The sequence below is a fragment of the Dendrobates tinctorius genome, unplaced genomic scaffold (genome assembly GCF_039654945.1).
Source record: "Dendrobates tinctorius isolate UK_male_01 unplaced genomic scaffold, ASM3965494v1 ptg000011l, whole genome shotgun sequence".
NCBI lineage: Eukaryota > Metazoa > Chordata > Amphibia > Anura > Dendrobatidae > Dendrobates > Dendrobates tinctorius.
The window spans coordinates 57,846,694-57,865,021 of NW_027361679.1; the positions used below are offsets into that span (position 1 = coordinate 57,846,694).

At 46.4% G+C, this 18,328-nt stretch overlaps 1 long non-coding RNA gene across 1 annotated transcript in view; it reads right to left on the reverse strand.

Annotated features, from left to right (window-relative positions):
* LOC141100040 (uncharacterized) overlaps positions 1 to 18,328 on the reverse strand; it is a 76,770-nt gene that overhangs the window by 20,368 nt on the left and 38,074 nt on the right. The gene's annotated exons all lie outside the window — the stretch shown is intronic.

Below are 18,328 nucleotides of genomic sequence, written 5' to 3' on the forward strand. Positions count from 1 at the left end.
GATTTAATCTGCCATCATTTGCCTTTAACAGCCACGAGTGGAGTAGAGCTGTTAACTTGAAAAATGCCGCTTTCAATCTCTGACGTGTTCACAGGGCGCTGTTGGGTTGTCATGACAGCCGAGGGTCTGCTGAAAACCACTTGTTCTGTCATTTTGATACTCTTGTGAAAGCCTGCCTGTAGCTGGTAATCATTGGAGATTGTGATTTTTGGCACAAGGTTAGAGGAGGCTGGGTTTTTATAAAGCTGGGAAATTTTCATCACCAAACGATGATAGCCATAACCCTATCAGGCTAATTAAAGTCTGAAACCTTGATCAAAGTTATCTGAACACATAAATCTCCAAAGGTGCTGAAGCTTTTTTCATTGGCCAATTTTCCTTTTTGTAATTTTTAAAATGTAAAAAATGACAATTTTTTTCCCCAAAAATACAATGGAAATATGTCATCTTTAACTTTAGGTCTTTTAGAGATCATTTCATCTTCAACTTGCTTAACTGTTCACAATAACATTAACTGACCAGTGGTTTCCAAACTTTTACGTGCCCCTGTAAAAGTTTGGCACAAACAATCAGGTGATCGCAGCTTCAAGTCCCCTAAAACGACTATTAAATACAGTAAAAAGTGAATAAAATGTTTTTATAAATATGAAAAAAACGTAAAAAAATAAGAAAAATTCAAATCTACCCCCATTTGCTCCAGTTAAAGTAAAACAATTAAAAAATGTATATTTGGTATGCAAAAAAACACAAAAAAAACACATGCATTCGTAAGTCAACCTATCAAAGTATACCGATCGTTAAACAGTGTAATGAGAAAAAAAACAAAACGTCAGAACTATGTTTTTTGGTCACCACAACATTGCAATAAAATGTTATAAGAGGTGATCAAAAGGTCATATCTACTCAATTTTGGATTTTTTTTCACCATTTAAGTAACAAAACACTTTATTTTTAGTGTCTGCATAATCATACTGTCCTGGAGACTCATATTGCATTAGATATGAGCGAACCTTTTAAGGTTTGGTTCGGCTTTGTTCTGCGAACTTCCCGTTTGCTGAACAGTTCGCCAATCTTATCAGAATCCCATTGAATTCAATAGACATCACCTTCAGAGAGGCCCAAAAACTGCCAAAACAGCTGAAATTAGGGGCAGACACCAGGAAAAGTGGCATGAATTGACCCAGAGTACAAATAGTATAATTGAGCAGCATGGATGCAAGGGACAGGGCTTAAGACAGGGCTTAGACCAACATTTCTAGCTTAAACATTGATCAGTAACTGGTTAATGAGTGACACGTGTAGGCCTGATGCTCTGAGAGCCCTGCCAAATTCAGGCAGCACACATGAAGGAGACCCAACTTGGATTCCAAACATATCCAGAAATTAGGACCACATAATAGGAAAAGTGGCATCAATTGACCCACAGTAGAAATGTTATAACGTTGCCACAGTCAGGCATGGGCCATGCATGAGACAAGGTCTGGTCCAGCATTTACAGCTTTGAAATTAAGTTGAAATTAAGAGGTAGGTGAGGGACAGGTGTAGGCCTGCTGTGCTGGGAGCCCTGCCAAATTCAGGCAACACACATGATGGAGACCAAACTTGGAGTCAAAACATTTCCAAATATTATGGTCAGACACCATAAAAGTCGCATAAAATGACCCACAGTAGAAATGTTATAATGGTGCAGCATGGATGGATGGGACATGGCCTGGCCCAGCATTTCTAGCAAACAAATTGATCAATAAGAGGTTGATGAGTGACAGGTTTAGGCCTGGTGCTCTGTGACCCCTTTCACTACAGGCAATCCACCACAACTTTGAGTCTGAAATGTGGACTAGGGGCTGGACCACACAATTACCACAAACGATCTATATGCTGAAGTTGTGACTGGTCGCTGTAGCACAGAATCAGCAGCACTATGGATTTATATACTTAAGTGGCGACTTGTGACTGCACCACAGAATTAGCACTACAGATTTATATGCCGGAAGGTCAATTTGAGATAGGACTCTATCTATCTGAATTAGCTGAGAATAAACCGCCTAGCTATCAGCCTCACTACGCTGTTACACTTGCAAAATAGCGATGAAGACACATGTCCACTTTTTATATGGAGAGGGAAATGTGACTTCAGCAGCCAATGACACAAGCCCTTGTGTCTGGATGATGTGGATGGATTCTGTACCATGATTAGCTGCCGGAATCTCCACTCAATAAGTTAATTGAATGAAAAAAAATAACAGTCTGGCGCTCCTCTGATCTCTCCCCACCCCCTCCCCTCATCAGACATGTCCCCCCTTGATCCTCATACAGCACCACTATCCTAGTTAAAGTCTTAACAAAAGCATTAGTGGAAACTCAATCATTTACCAACTTTGGCCGAATTTTGCCGATTTTGAGAAAAATGCTCTGGAATCAGAACACAAATGTGTTTTTATTTCATGAGTTTAGAATTATTCAGCCTATTGGATGTTGTCTGTGCAGCTTAAGATGACTCAGCAGAGTCTGATTTCTTTCATGTGTGAAGCTGCACAGGAGTCAAACTAAATCACCATCAACTACAAATCACTACTCCCTCGGGCATGAAGAGCTCTTACAGTTACGTTTAGCAGTACTACACAGAATATTCACAATGCTTTCCACAGGATTTTCAGGCAGATGTGCTTTGAATTCAGGTTAAGAACTTGCAATTTACTGCTGCAGACTGCACTTGTGTGTTAAGGTTAAAAAAGATTTTCTTATAAAAACTTAAAAAACATTCACAAGATAATTTCTTAGTCAGCGGTTTTCAACCAGGGTTATTAGTGCACTGTTGAAATAAATGTAAAAGGAACCTGTCAGGAGATTCTTTCTGTCCGAACCAGGAAGATGAAGCTGAAGAAGACCAGTCACACAGTGGTGTGACCCAGATGACTTCTTTCATCAAGCTCTGCTGGACTGACACGTTTCTCCCAATATGTACATAGGTAGAGCACTGTCAGTAAAGCCCACTTCACATTTCCATATTTCAGGTCCTTTTTTTCAAGGTTACCACACGGACCCATTGTAATGTATGGTGTTGCACACATATGTCCATGAAAACCACATAGACACATGTCCATATTTTACCAGCAGCATGGATGACAAGGGCCAATACAAGTCTATGCATCCGTGTAACACAAGAACAGCACACAGATGGCATCTGTGTGTCATCCGTGTGCTGTACATGTATAACATTGTAAGGTACAGGAGAAGCTTTGGAATTGTTTTTCTTTTTATTTTCTACGTGGGACTACTGGGAATTCAAGGTGCTCAGTACACATAGATACGTTCCTTCATAGGTCTGATTTCCAAAATGGGCTCACTTGTGGGAAGTTTCCACTGCTTAGGCATATAAGGGGCTCTTCAAAAGTGACATGGAGTCTGCTCTCAATTCCAGAGAATTTTGTGTTCAAAAAGTCAAATAATGCTCCTTCCCTTCGAAGCCCTGCTGTGGGCCCAAGCAGTGGTTTTCCTGCTACATATGGCGTATCGGAGTACTCAGGAGAAATTGCACAACAAATTTTGTGGCACATTTTCTACTAATACCGTTGTGAAAACATAAAAAAGGGTCCTACTTAAAATTTTTGTGAAAAAAAGTTAAATGTTTATTTTTTTATTTCCACATTACTTCAGTTCCTGTGAAACACCTGTAGGGTTAATAAACGTTAATATGGATTTGAGCACCTTGAGGAGTGCAGTTTTTAGAATCATGTCACTTTTTTGTATTTTATGTAATGTAGACCGCTCAAAGTTTCTTCAAATGTGATGTGGTCGCTAAACAAAATGGTGTTGTAAATTTTGTTGGAAAAATGAGAAATCGTTGGTCAACTTTTAACCCTTTAATTTCCTAAGAATCTCCTTTTTAAAAAATTGTGATTATGTAAAATAGACATGTGGGAAATGTTAATTATTAACTATTTTGTGTGACACATCTCAAACCATTTTTTTCAGGGACCACATCACATTTGAAGTGACTTTGAGTGGTCTATATGATAGAAAATCCCCAAAAGTGACACTATTCTAAAAATTGCACCCCTCAAAGTGGTCAAAACCACATTCAAGAAATTTCTTAACCCTTCAGATACTTCACAGTAATTTTTGGAATGTAGAAAAAAATGAACAGGAAAAAATGAACCCCATAATATTTTATGCAATTTATCTGGAGAATGCCGATATCCTGTACGTGGGCGCAAGGCAGAGGTCAGAAGTGAAGGAGTGCCAATTGACTTTTTGAATCCAAAATTTGTTGGAACAATTAGGGGACATGATGTCTAGTTTGAAGAGCCCCTAATGTGCCTAAACAGTGAAAATCCCCCACAAGTGACACTATTTTGGAAATTAGACCCCTCTGGAAACTGATCTAGATGTGTGGAGATTTGGGTGACAGCTCATTTTACAATGCCAGACTGCAGGCATATTCACAAGTACTAAATTGGATCACCATTTCTAAACCCAGTGTCCTCCTGCAGCAAGACAGGGGAACAAGTTAATAAATGTTGATCCTCTCTCAAGAACAAGAGGAAGAGTTGACCACATATCCCGAATCTTTGTGGTCCACAGGACTTGCAGATGTGGGATTGATAAAAGAGGTAGAACCTGTCTTGATAACACCAAAATACACTTTTAGGCCCCACCAAAGACAGTATCCCTTAAGCCAGAATCTAAGCAAGGTATAAAACCCATTATACAGAGCTGCCTCCAGACAGGGGTGATAATACCTTGTCCCAGCTCACCTTGTAACACACCCTTAATTCCAATCAGGAAGGTGCCCCCATCTGTTGGATGATGCTTGGTGCAGGACCTTCAGGCTGTAAACAAGGATTTGATTCCAAGAGCTCCCACAGTGTCAGACCCCCATGCTCTGCTAAATGACCTGAGACTGGAAAATAAGGTCTTTACAGTAATAGATATTAGTAACGTCGTCTTCAGTATCCTGGTTTGGTTTGCATTCACATATAAAGGGTAGAGGTATACATTCACCAGAATCCCACAAAGGTACTGTGAATTACCTACTATTGTTTCCCAGGTAATGTCGACTAACCTAGCTCAATGTGAGCCACCAGATGGTAGCCAGATACTCTTTATATGTGGGTTACATGCTATTGGAATTAGAAAATGATAGGATTTGTAAAATAAATACCAAAGCCTTGCTATTGTTCTTGTGGGAGAAAAGAAATACATTAAAAATCTGAAAAAACTTAATGGGTAACAAAAGGGGCCATCTTAAAAGATGGTCTATATGTATCTAAAGAAAATAAATTTATACTTCCCCGTAACCCCCTAAGATATGCCACAATCTTGAGCCATGACATAAGCCATGTCTCAACAGGAGGGATGGTAGAGACCATATCTAAGGTATTTACGACGTATGGCTTTACTATTAAAAAAAAATTTTTTGTGTAACTTGTAGACTTGAAGATGATAAAGAAGAAACACTGACAACATCCTAAGTGGGAAGATCCTTACCAAGTCCTGTTGACTACTCTTACTACAGTCAAGATTGCTGAGTGCGCCTCCTGGATCCATCTCTCACACAGTAAACTGGTCAGATAGGTAGGGACAGAGTAAGATCTGACCCGCTTGTCAAAGTCCAGGAACAAAGGGGTGTTTTCCACAAGGGAAAACTTGTCTCAAACTGGTGTAGTCTCCCATTCATCCCCCTCCCAGATAAGACTGTCAGATCTAGGATGGGTACATCAGGGTTAGTCACATGTATATTCTTAGTGACCATGGTGATAGGAGATTAGAGAGTAAAAAACCCAGCAGGAGAGGAAACTCCAGGGCGGTTGAATAGTTTTGGATTTAAGACCTTAAATTTTTTAAATCGGGCAGGAGGCTACCATGTTAGTGGACTTCTGCCTGTTATATAAAGGATGCAGAGATGGGGAACAAGCTGTGAAACTAGCAGAGTCTGATAAGTACAGTATGTTTGTGTTATAAGTAGAGTTGAGCGATACCAGCCGATACTTGAAAATATCGGATCGGAATGGATCGGCCGATCTTTAAAAAAAGTATCGGTATCGCCGATTCCGATACCGGGAACCAATGCAAGTCAATGGGGCCAAAATATCGGAATTAAAAAAAACCCTTTCTTTCCTTGTAGGTTAATTCTACAAGGAACTACAAAACAACTAAGAATAATGTAGAATGTATTGTGGGAGGTGGAGGAGACATTAAAGCCATAGAGGTTTAGCCCAATCAAATGGAATAGCAGGAATTAAACTTTTTTTTTAAAGATGTTAGGAGTTACAAAGATATTGACTATGTTAGCCTCATTTATATTTTGCCAGACATGTATGTCTTCTTCTACTACTTCCTTTCTTCTTCTTCTTCTTCTTCTTCTTCTTCTTCTTCTTCTTCTTCTTCTTCTTCTTCTTCTTCTTCTTCTTCTTCTTCTTCTTCTTCTTCTTCTTCTTCTTCTTCTTCTTCTTCTTCTTCTTCTTCTTCTTCTTCTTCTTCTTCTTCTTCTTCTTCTTCTTCTTCTTCTTCTTCTTCTTCTTCTTCTTCTTCTTCTTCTTCTTCTTCTTCTTCTTCTTCTTCTTCTTCTTCTTCTTCTTCTTCTTCTTCTTCTTCTTCTTCTTCTTCTTCTTCTTCTTCTTCTTCTTCTTCTTCTTCTTCTTCTTCTTCTTCTTCTTCTTCTTCTTCTTCTTCTTCTTCTTCTTCTTCTTCTTCTTCTTCTTCTTCTTCTTCTTCTTCTTCTTCTTCTTCTTCTTCTTCTTCTTCTTCTTCCCTGTAGTTGTTATCTAGAAAAGTTAGAAGTTTACACCTTCCGTTCTGCCTGTCACAAAAGATTTACAACAGGATTTGTCTGCGTTCAGTTTGGCCTGCAGAAGCAGGCCTTTTCCAGGGGCACCACGAGGAGGAACGGACTCACCCCCATACACTGCTTAGTCTTCTTCTGCTTATAAATAAGATAATATCATTTGCTCAGAGTATTAGTCTTATGCTTAATGTTCTTCTGCTTTGTTTTTTTTATGCTTCTTTGTCTTCTCTCTCTTGTTGTTCTGCATCTTGGTGGTTGTCTTCCTGTTCTTTGTCCTCTTGAACCAGCTGACGGTACTGGCACCCGGAGGGGCAGCAGAAGGAACAAGAGCCAATGGCACTACCGAGGACCAGCTGACGGTGCTGGAACCCGGTTACTAAGCAGGAGGTACCTGTGCTACAAAGCACTACCAAGGACCAGCAGACGTTGCCGGAACTCGGATACCGAGATGGAGGCACCTAGGCCAAAGGCTCTGACGAGAACCAGCTGACGGTGCTGGAACCCGGAGGGGTAGCATAAGCTGCAAGAGCAAATGGAAATAGCGAGGACCAGCTGACAGTGCTGGCACCCGGAGGGGCAGCAGAAGGAATAAGAGCCAATGGCACAACCGAGGACCAGCTGACGGTGCTGGAACCCGGTTACTAAGCAGGAGGTACCTGTGCTACAAAGCACTACCAAGGACCAGCAGACGTTGCCGGAACTCGGATACCGAGATGGAGGCACCTAGGCCAAAGGCTCTGATGAGAACCAGCTGACGGTGCTGGAACCCGGAGGGGTATCAGAAGTTACCCCTGAAAAGCAAAGTTGGCATGCCGCAAGCTGGCCGCAGTTACCGAATCACACAGTCCTACAGGGGGTGCTTGTCCTACTGGCACTATGGAACAAACCTTTCTTACCAGAACCCGCAGTCCACATAGGAAGCACCTAAACTGCTGGCACCCTAGCCTCGGCTAACCCAACCGCAACACGACATGGCAACTTGGGGTGGCAAACTGACATTGACACTTCCCGGAAACAGCAGGCAGGGCTGGAACCAAGCTGGGCAGGAGGGAGTACCCGTGCCAAAGTCAGTTATGAGCAGCAACTGGCGATGTTGGAGCCCAGGACAAGCACTTAGCAGGCTGAGGCCTGATGTGCTGTCAATTGGGAGGCAGCAGGACAGATTGCCATCAAAACAGCAGGGGAACAGCTGACGTTACTGAACCCCACAAACACAGGAGCTAGTGTTTTACTCTGTGAAGACGGCACTTCCGAGCAACAACTGGCTGTGTTGAAGCCCAGGGACAAGCACGGAGCAGGCTTAGGCTGCATTGAAGAAATTTTAAGATCGGTTGTAGACTACTAATTTGAACCAAGCTCCACTTAGGCCTGTGGCTTCACTGATTTTCGTATTTCCCCTGTCCTCCAACCCCGCCAGTTACAGCTCCGAAGTGGCGTCTGCACAATCCACACTTGTTCCTGTGTTACAGGTGTTCAGTCCGGTCAGTTAATCCCCTGATGTGTGTCCGGCAATGTCGCCTGCTCTGTCCACATTCCGATAATGGGAATGTGGACAGAGCAGGCGACATTGCCGGACACACATCAGGGGATTAACTGACCGGACTGAACACCTGTAACACAGGAACAAGTGTGGATTGTGCAGACGCCACTTCGGAGCTGTAACTGGCGGGGTTGGAGGACAGGGGAAATACGAGAGACAGTGTAGCCACAGGCCTAATTGGAGCACGGTTAAAAATCAGTAGTGGTACGACTGTGTAGGCAGCAGGAGACTTTGCCATCCACACAGCAGGGGATCAGCTGACATTACTGAACCCCACTGAGACACGGGAGCAAGTGTCTCTTTCCGTGTGGACGGCACTTCCGAACTACAACTGGCTGTGTTGAAGCCCAGGAAATAGGAGGGTGTAGGCAGAGGCCTACTGTATTTTGAATGAGTTTACAGCAGGAGAGACTGCCATCCACACAGCAGGGGATCAGCTGACGTTACTGAACCCCACTGAGACACGGGAGCAAGTGTCTCTTTCCGTGTGGACGGCACTTCCGAACTACAACTGGCTGTGTTGAAGCCCAGGAAATAGGAGGGTGTAGGCAGAGGCCTACTGTATTTTGAATGAGGTGACAGCAGGAGAGACTGCCATCCACACAGCAGGGGATCAGCTGACATTACTGAACCCCACTGAGACACGGGAGCAAGTATCTCTTTCCGTGTGGACGGCACTTCCGAACTACAACTGGCTGTGTTGAAGCCCAGGAAATAGGAGGGTGTAGGCAGAGGCCTACTGAATTTTGAATGAGTTTACAGCAGGAGAGACTGCCATCCACACAGCAGGGGATCAGCTGACGTTACTGAACCCCACTGAGACACGGGAGCAAGTGTCTCTTTCCGTGTGGACGGCACTTCCGAACTACACCTGGCTGTGTTGAAGCCCAGGAAATAGGAGGGTGTAGGCAGAGGCCTACTGAATTTTGAATGAGGTGACAGCAGGAGAGACTGCCATCCACACAGCAGGGGATCAGCTGACGTTACTGAACCCCACTGAGACACGGGAGCAAGTATCTCTTTCCGTGTGGACGGCACTTCCGAACTACAACTGGCTGTGTTGAAGCCCAGGAAATAGGAGGGTGTAGGCAGAGGCCTACTGAATTTTGAATGAGGTGACAGCAGGAGAGACTGCCATCCACACAGCAGGGGATCAGCTGACGTTACTGAACCCCACTGAGACACGGGAGCAAGTATCTCTTTCCATGTGGACGGCACTTCCGAACTACAACTGGCTGTGTTGAAGCCCAGGAAATAGGAGGGTGTAGGCAGAGGCCTACTGTATTTTGAATGAGTTTACAGCAGGAGAGACTGCCATCCACACAGCAGGGGATCAGCTGACGTTACTGAACCCCACTGAGACACGGGAGCAAGTGTCTCTTTCCGTGTGGACGGCACTTCCGAACTACAACTGGCTGTGTTGAAGCCCAGGAAATAGGAGGGTGTAGGCAGAGGCCTACTGTATTTTGAATGAGTTTACAGCAGGAGAGACTGCCATCCACACAGCAGGGGATCAGCTGACGTTACTGAACCCCACTGAGACACGGGAGCAAGTGTCTCTTTCCGTGTGGACGGCACTTCCGAACTACAACTGGCTGTGTTGAAGCCCAGGAAATAGGAGGGTGTAGGCAGAGGCCTACTGTATTTTGAATGAGTTTACAGCAGGAGAGACTGCCATCCACACAGCAGGGGATCAGCTGACGTTACTGAACCCCACTGAGACACGGGAGCAAGTATCTCTTTCCGTGTGGACGGCACTTCCGAACTACAACTGGCTGTGCTGAAGCCCAGGAAATAGGAGGGTGTAGGCAGAGGCCTACTGTCTTTGTAATGCGGAGACAGCAGGAGAGACTGCCATCTCCACAGCAGGGGAACAGCTGGCAGTGCTGAACCCCACTAACACTTGAACGAATGTGTTTGGCTCTGTGGAGACGACACTTCTGAACACCAACTGACGTTGTTGGAGCCCAGGATTAGGCGAGGAGCAGGCTGGGGCCTACTGGATTTTGGCAGGTGAAGGCAGCAGGAGACTTGCCATCTCCACAGCAGGGGAACAGCTGGCAGTGCTGAACCCCACTAACACTTGAACGAATGTGTTTGGCTCTGTGGAGATGACACTTCTGAACACCAACTGACGCTGTTGGAGCCCAGGATTAGGCGAGGAGCAGGCTGGGGCCTACTGGATTTTGGCAGGTGAATGCAGCAGGAGACTTGCCATCTCCACAGCAGGGGAACAGCTGGCAGTGCTGAACCCCACTAACACTTGAACGAATGTGTTTGGCTCTGTGGAGACGACACTTCTGAACACCAACTGACGCTGTTGGAGCCCAGGATTACGCATGCCGCATGCAGAGGCCAATGGGCATCGGTTTTTATGGAGGTTGTGGACTACTACTGATTCTAACCATGCTCCACTTAGGTCTCTGGCTCCACTGTCTCTACTATTTACCCTGGCCTCCAACCCCGCCAGCTACATCTCTGAAGTGGCGTCAGCACAATCTACACTTGTTCCTGTGTTACTGGTGCTCAGTCCCATCAGTTGATCCCCTGATGTTTGTCCGGCAAGTTCGCCAGCTCTGTCCTCATTCCCACTACTGGTTATGGGAATGTGGACAGAGCAGGAGACCTTGCCGGACACACATCAGGGGATAAACTGATGGGACTGAGCCACAGGAACACAGGAACAAGTGTAGATTGTGCTGACGCCACTTCAGAGATGTAGATGGCGGGGTTGGAGGTCAGGGGAAATAGTAGAGACAGTGGAGCCAGAGACCTAAGTTGGGCACGGTTAAAAATCAGTAGTGGTTTGAATGTTGATGGAGCTGGTGACTCTGCCGTCCACACAGCAGGGGATCAGCTGGCATTACTGAACCCCAGTAACACAGGAGCTAGTGTGTTTCTCTGTGCAGACGACACATCTGAGCGACAACTGGCTGTGTTGAAGCACAGGGATTATAGTTCAGGTGGTAGAAAAATGAACACACCAGCAGACCTGGATACAGTTGCCAACCACTAATTTAGTCTGTAAGAGGAATGGCAAAGTCTTTGGAGATCCAGGCCTTGTTCATTTTCAGAAAAGTCAGCCGGTCAACATTATCGGAAGATAGTCGCGTGCGACGGTCTGTTAGTACACCACCTGCGGCACTAAAGACACGTTCCGATAATACACTGGCAGCAGGGCAAGCCAGCACCTCCAATGCATACTGGCTAAGCTCTGGCCATGTATCCAGCTTAAAGACCCAAAACTTGAAGGGGGAAGAGCCATCTGGGAGTACAGCGACAGGGCAAGACATGTAGTCTGACACCATCTGACGGAAGCGTTGCCTCCTGCTGACTCGAGGCGTCGCTGATGGTGTAGACAATTGTGGTGGACACACAAAACTTTGCCACATTTGGGCCATAGTGGTCTTGCCTTGTGCTGCGGCACTGCCTCTGCTCCCTCTTTGTGCAGAGTTTCCTCCACTGCCTCGACGCACAGAGCTGCTTTGTAAAGCACTAGCAACAATGCTGTCGGGTGGAATGGAAAACATTATGGACTGCACCAGTGACTCTTCGTACTCCCGCATTTTACGCTCCCGGTTCAACGTTGGTATGAGCCTTTGTACGCTGTCCCGGTAGCGAGGATCTAGGAGGGTGTACACCCAATAATCAGCCGAGACGAGAATGTGGGCGATGCGGCGGTCGTTTCTCAGGCACTGCAGCATGAAATCAACCATGTGCTGCAGACTCCCAACTGCCAAAGAACCGCTGTCCCCTGTTTGAGGCGTGACCTCGACCTGCTCTGCATCACCCCACCCTCGCTGTACATACTGAGTAGAGGTTTGTGTACCTCCCTCCTCTGGAGAGATGTCTTCCTCCTCCATCGACTCCTCCTCATCCTCCTCACAAAGTGTCCCCTGCCTAGGCCTTTGTGAGGAAACACGTAGCGCAGACTGTCCAGAAGCAGATGGCATTTGGGACTCCTCATCCTCCACCTCTTCTGAAACCTCATCCCTTAGTGCTTGCAGTGTTTGTTGAAGCAGGCAGATAAGGGGGACAGTCATGCTGACTAGTGCATCGTCTGCACTCGCCATCCGCGTGGATTCATCGAAGGCACGCAAAACGAGGCAGATGTCCTTCATAGAGGCCCACTCAATGGTGCTGAAGTGTGAACGGCGCACAGTGCGACTTGTTTGCGCCTGATGCAGCTGGTACTCCATGACTGCTGCCTGCTGCTCACACAACCGCTCCAACATATGTAACGTTGAATTCCACCGGGTGGGTAGGTCACATATGATGCGATGTTCCGGAAGGCCAAATCGTCGCTGCAGAGCAGCGAGGCGCGATCTTGCCGTGCTGGAACGTCGCAAGTGAGCGCACTCTATGCGGACCTTGTGCAACAGTGCAGCAAGATCCGGATAGTCCCTCAGAAAGCTCTGCACGACCAAGTTAAGAACATGTGCCAGACATGGGATGTGTGTGAGGTTGCCTAGGCCAAGAGCTGCCACCAGATTTCGGCCATTGTCACACACTACCAAGCCCGGCTGGAGATTCGCTGGCCCAAACCACACATCGCTCTCCAGCTTGATAGCATTCCAGAGCTCCTGCGCTGTGTGGCTTCGATTCCCCAAAGAAATTAATTTGAGTACAGCCTGTTGACGTTTGGCCATGGCTGTGCTCATATCGGTCGTAACAGGCTCCTGCTCTGCTGTTTCTGAGGAACTTGAGTAGGAGGAGGAGTCTATGTGTACAGACTGGAGTCCTGCAATCCGTGGCGTTGGAAGAACACGTACAGCGCCACTCTCCAGATCCGTACCCGGCTCCACAACATTGACCCAGTGGGCAGTGAGGGAAAGGTATCGTCCCTGTCCATGGTTACTGGTCCACGCATCGGTGGTCAGGTGGACCTTGCTACTAACGGCGTTTAGTAGCGCATGTTTTATTTTGCCCTCAACATGTTTCTGCAGGGCAGGGACGGCTCGCCTGCTGAAATAAAAGCGGCTGGGCACGTTGTATTGGGGGACTGCCAATGCCATTAAGTCCCGGAAGGTGTCAGTGTCCACCAGCCTGAATGACAGCATTTCAACTGCCAGAAGTTTGGCAATGCCAGCATTCAGAGACTGTGCTCGGGGATGGTTTGCCGAGTAAGGGCGCCTTTTATCCCATGCCTGTGCTACCGATGGCTGTGATGGATGGGAACGTGCTGTTATGGGTGGAATCTGACAGGGTCTCCGGACAACAATGGCAGAGGTTCTTCCTTGGCGATCCTGTGAGGAAGCCGAACCAGCAGTGTGTGAGCTGGAGGAAGAGGGCCCAACACGAACTGAAGAGGTGGTAGGTGGTGCTGTACGTTGGCCTACGTCTTCAGGGTGTCTCTGCAACTCCAACTCGTGCTTGGTGCGCACATGTTTCCACATATTTGTGGTATTGAGGTTGCTGACATTTCTCCCTCTTTTGACTCTCTGATGACACAGCTTGCATTTGACAAAGCAAATGTCATCTGCAACTGTGTCAAAAAAGGACCACGCACTGCAACTCTTGTGAGCGCCCGGTTTGCCTTTGGAAGGAGGAATGCTCCTAACGGGTGCCGAAGTGGAGGGTACAGGCAACCAAGTCTTCCCCCTCCCTCTGCCTCCTGTTTTGGCCGGTAGGGGAATCTCTTCCTCCGAGCTGCTCCCACCACCTTCCTGTTGCTCACGCCATGATGGGTCAAGGACCTCATCATCTTCCCTCCCCTCTTCAAACAGCTGCTTCTCCTGGGTTGTCTCGCCAGCACCGTACGCACCAGAAAGTGGCAACTGAGTCTCGTCATCATCTGATGCGTACTGAGGTGTGCTGACCATAGGCACTGGCCCACTCGCCTCTTCAGATTCAGAGGGACAAAGAAGTTGCGCATCACTGCATACTCCCTCTTCTTCACATTCAGGAATGCTGCTTGGTTGGCCCCCTCTTTCCAAGCCAACAGATTCCGAGAACAGAAGTAGAGACTGTGATGGCTCCTGTCCATGTCTCTCTGACTGCCTGGGCACTTTGGCAGGTGGTGAAGAGACAGATGGTTGCTCTTCGGTGCTCTGACCCTGAGAGGATGCGGAAGTAATTGAAGTCGATGCGTTAGCTGCCATCCATCCGACAACGGCTTCAATTTGTTCCTCCCGCAGCAGTGGGGTACGTTGAGGTCCTACAAAGCTGCGCATAAAGGACTGTTGCCTGCTAAAACTGGAGGATGCTGATCCACTGGTGCCCGCAGCAGGCCCAGAATCCCCACGTCCTCTACCTGTAGAATCCCCACGTCCTCTCCCTGCAGCATCCCCACGTCCTCTCCCTGCTGAAACTCCACGCCCACGCCCACGCCCCCGCGCCTTACTCCCTGCCTTCTTCATCTTGCAAGACTGCTTAAGATAGGCAAAAAAGTACAAAGGGGGGCCTTAGTGTGCTTATTCCTGAACAGCTGGTTACAGGTACAAGAAACACTAATTTTATGAAGTGTGTGTGTGTGGACTAGACTTTAATAGGAGCTGATGTGGCCTACACAAGTTCAAAATGTAGTGTTTGGTGAACTTTTTATGTGGTTTCTTTGTTTGAAACAAACTCAAAGTATGAGAACAAAGAATTGAAACTGATAGTATCACCAACTTTTTGGAGCTATTACAATGCAGGCAGGTAACCTACAATGCAAAAGATGAGGCTCCAAAAAAATTTGGTAATACTAATCTGGCTGCGCCGGCAGGGCACAAGCCAGAAAAAAAGGCTCCTCTATCTACTCCTATATAGTGTTTGCAACCAACCAATGTTGATGGATACGGATGGATGCACACTAATAGGAGAAGAAAAAATGAGCTGCACTCAGAGACAAATATGTGTGAGGCAGTGACGCACGTTGAGCGTCCTACAACCAGACGTAGCTGCAGGACACTCTACTCAGCGTGAGCTGCACTCACACACAGTCAGAGACCTCTCAGACAGCCGTCAACAGTGCAGCTAAGTGGGCACTGGCACTGACAGGCTGCAGAAAGGCTCCGCTGTGTACTCCTATATAGTGTTTGCAACCACCGTAGATGGAGACGGATGGATGCACACTAATAGAAGAAAAAATGAGCTGCACTCAAATAAAAATATGTGTGAGGCAGTGACGCACGCTGAGCGTCCTACAGCCAGACGTAGCTGCAGGACACACTACTCAGCGTGAGCTGCACTCACACACAGTCAGAGACCTCTCAGACAGCCGTGAACAGTGCAGCAAAGTGGACACTAGCACTGAAAGGCTGCAGAAAGGCTCCGCTGTCTACTACTAGTGTTTGCAACCAACGTATATGGATACGGATGGAAGCACACTAGATTGAAATTATTTAAAAAATGCAGCTCAAAAAATAAAAGATGTATGAGGCAGCAGTGATCACACTGGGTGGCCTACAGCCTGACGTGGCTGCAGGACCCACTCCACAGCGTGAGCTGCACTCACACAGCCCTTGCAGACAGCTGTGAACACTGCTGCTAGGGCAAAGAAGGCTACAGTGGTGGTTTATGTAGCCTGGGTAAAGCACTAGATGTTTGGTGGAATCGCTATTTCTAACTGTCCCTCACAGTCTTCTACAGCAGCCTGTCCCTAACTGAATTCACAGCAGAGTGACCAGAAATGGCGGCTGCGGTGGCTTTTATAGTGCATCATGACATCATTTCGGCAGCCAATCACAGCCATGCCAATAGTTAACATGCCTACATGCCTAACAGGATGTGCCCACACTTCGGAGGATTCCCATTGGCTTAATCAAAGCAAGCAGGCTCATAGCATGATGGGAACTTCCTATTCCGATTCCGATCCCGGAATCCGATATGAAAAAAGTATCGGAATTAAGTATCGGAATTCCGATACCGCTAATATCGGCCGATACCCGATACTTGCGGTATCGGAATGCTCAACACTAGTTATAAGTAGTAGAAAAACTAGTAATGGATTTCCCACCTGACATAAGGGGAGCAACAAGGCAGAGGAAGAGAAGGAAATTTCCAATGCAGCTAGGGAACTTTATGAGCATACCACAAATTCATCCATCGCCACCATCTGATATGGCCCTTATTAGCAGGAGGCATTGTTAGAACAACATGGTGGAAGAGTATGTGTCCACAAGTCTCCATCTACTAACAGATAGGTCTGCCCCATTTAACAGATATAGCAACTGCACCCAGCCAGTCTTCAACTCTATTTGCCATTCGTTTAATTTTGTGGCCTCCTCCCCAAATAAAAACCCAAAAAACTGAGTTAGCTACCTCCTCCTCCTCTTCCGCCTATACCGCCATGTCCACTTTTTCTTCCACTTGGAAATGTTCCTTCTGATTCAAGATTCTTATTTTTTATTTCTACTCTGCTTTGCATAGGGACAGGATGCAGCTGTAGTGAGGGACAGTAGTAGGTTTTGCATGTGAACAGATCTAAGAAAACACTCTATGTGTACTCTGCACTTGTGTCTATGATAGTTCCGAGCCTATCCAAAAGTTTTTATAATCTCCAACCTAGTCAGTGGGAGTGATGTGTGTGTAACATTTTTCTACTCTTATGCAACCATGTATGTGATAGTACTGTACTAAGTGTATTCTTTAACCCATATCTATGGGAGTACTTTGCCAAAGGCCACTGTTTGTATTCTTTAACCCATATCTGTGGAGTACTTTGCCAAAAGCCACTGTGTGTATTCTTTAACTCATGAGGAAGTAATGTGCTTTTAAGTCACTATGTGTGTTGTGTGTACTCTGCAACCCTGCCTGTGGGGGTACTGTGTGCCTTTGTCTGGGTGTGAGATTTGTTATCAGATTCTGTGAGGGAAATGTGGAAACATGCTTTGTGAGTGAAATTTTTAACTGGACTGCCAGTAGCAAGCCTTGCTGTTCGATCCAAAATCATTCTACAAGCTTTTTATTAGCAGCATTTAGAAAGCTACTGGAGCAGACAATTTGGAGCTGTGGGGGTACAGTGCCCCATGCTCTGGGAGTGAAATTTATCAGCTTCTGTGGTATATATGTGGAAACATGCTCTGTGGGTGAAATTTGTTATTAGCTTCTGTGGGTATACTGTGTACTCTGTCTGTACTGTGCCTAAAAATAATTTTACTCTATCATTTGTCATCAGGCCTAAAACTTATTAAAATATTTAACTGCTCATTCCAATTACAGAGCCTTTAAATTGTCATGGATTGCTGTTGTCTCACAATATCAGCTGCTGACTCATTTGAGAAGTGGTTAATTTGCTGACTGCTGCCTTCCTTGGATGTGTTACACAGTTATCAGGTTGACGCCCTGGAATAGAAACCTGATGCTCCATTACATGTGTATACTCTGCAACCTCACCTGTGGGTCATTTGGAATTGGATGGCTGTGAGTGTCTACAGTTCCTTTGCTCTGTGTTTCTTCGGGTGCCCTCTTAATTATGTTCAAACAAACAAAAAAATAGAAATGGAGTAAAATTCCATTATCCTTTGCTGAAGTGTTCATGCGTGATTGCCTGCTTTGAACAATAATTTTTCAAGAGAAATATGGAGTGCCCTGCAGGGCCTTAGGTTACTTGGTACCGGGCCCATTGACTTCAATGGGGGATGTCACGGTGACAGTGACCCGGTCCGCGGCCCTGGGTGTCCAGTAATAAAATTGAGGAAAGTTGTGTGATGTTTAAGTGTGACGCCACCCGTGGTGTTCGGCAATGAGTGGCTGACGCTGCGGTTTTGGCCCTCTGGGGCTGATGGTGACGCAGCAAAAGTTGGTTCCCACAGGTAGAGCGGGGGCCCCAGTGCAAAGATATTTGATTAATGGTTCAGATGGCGGTGAACGTTGGGGTGTAGAGAAATAAGAGAAGGACACAGAAAGGTGCAGGTTTTCTTTACCTTTTTACTTGCAAGTCGTTGCAATCCGGGGGACCACATACAGGTGATGGATTGAGTCCGGCTCACCTGGAGGAATTCAGGGGATCCACCCTGCCAGGTGGGGTTTGGGACCTTTCCTTCTGCGCTTTGTTTTAGGGTCCCTGCTGTTTGTAA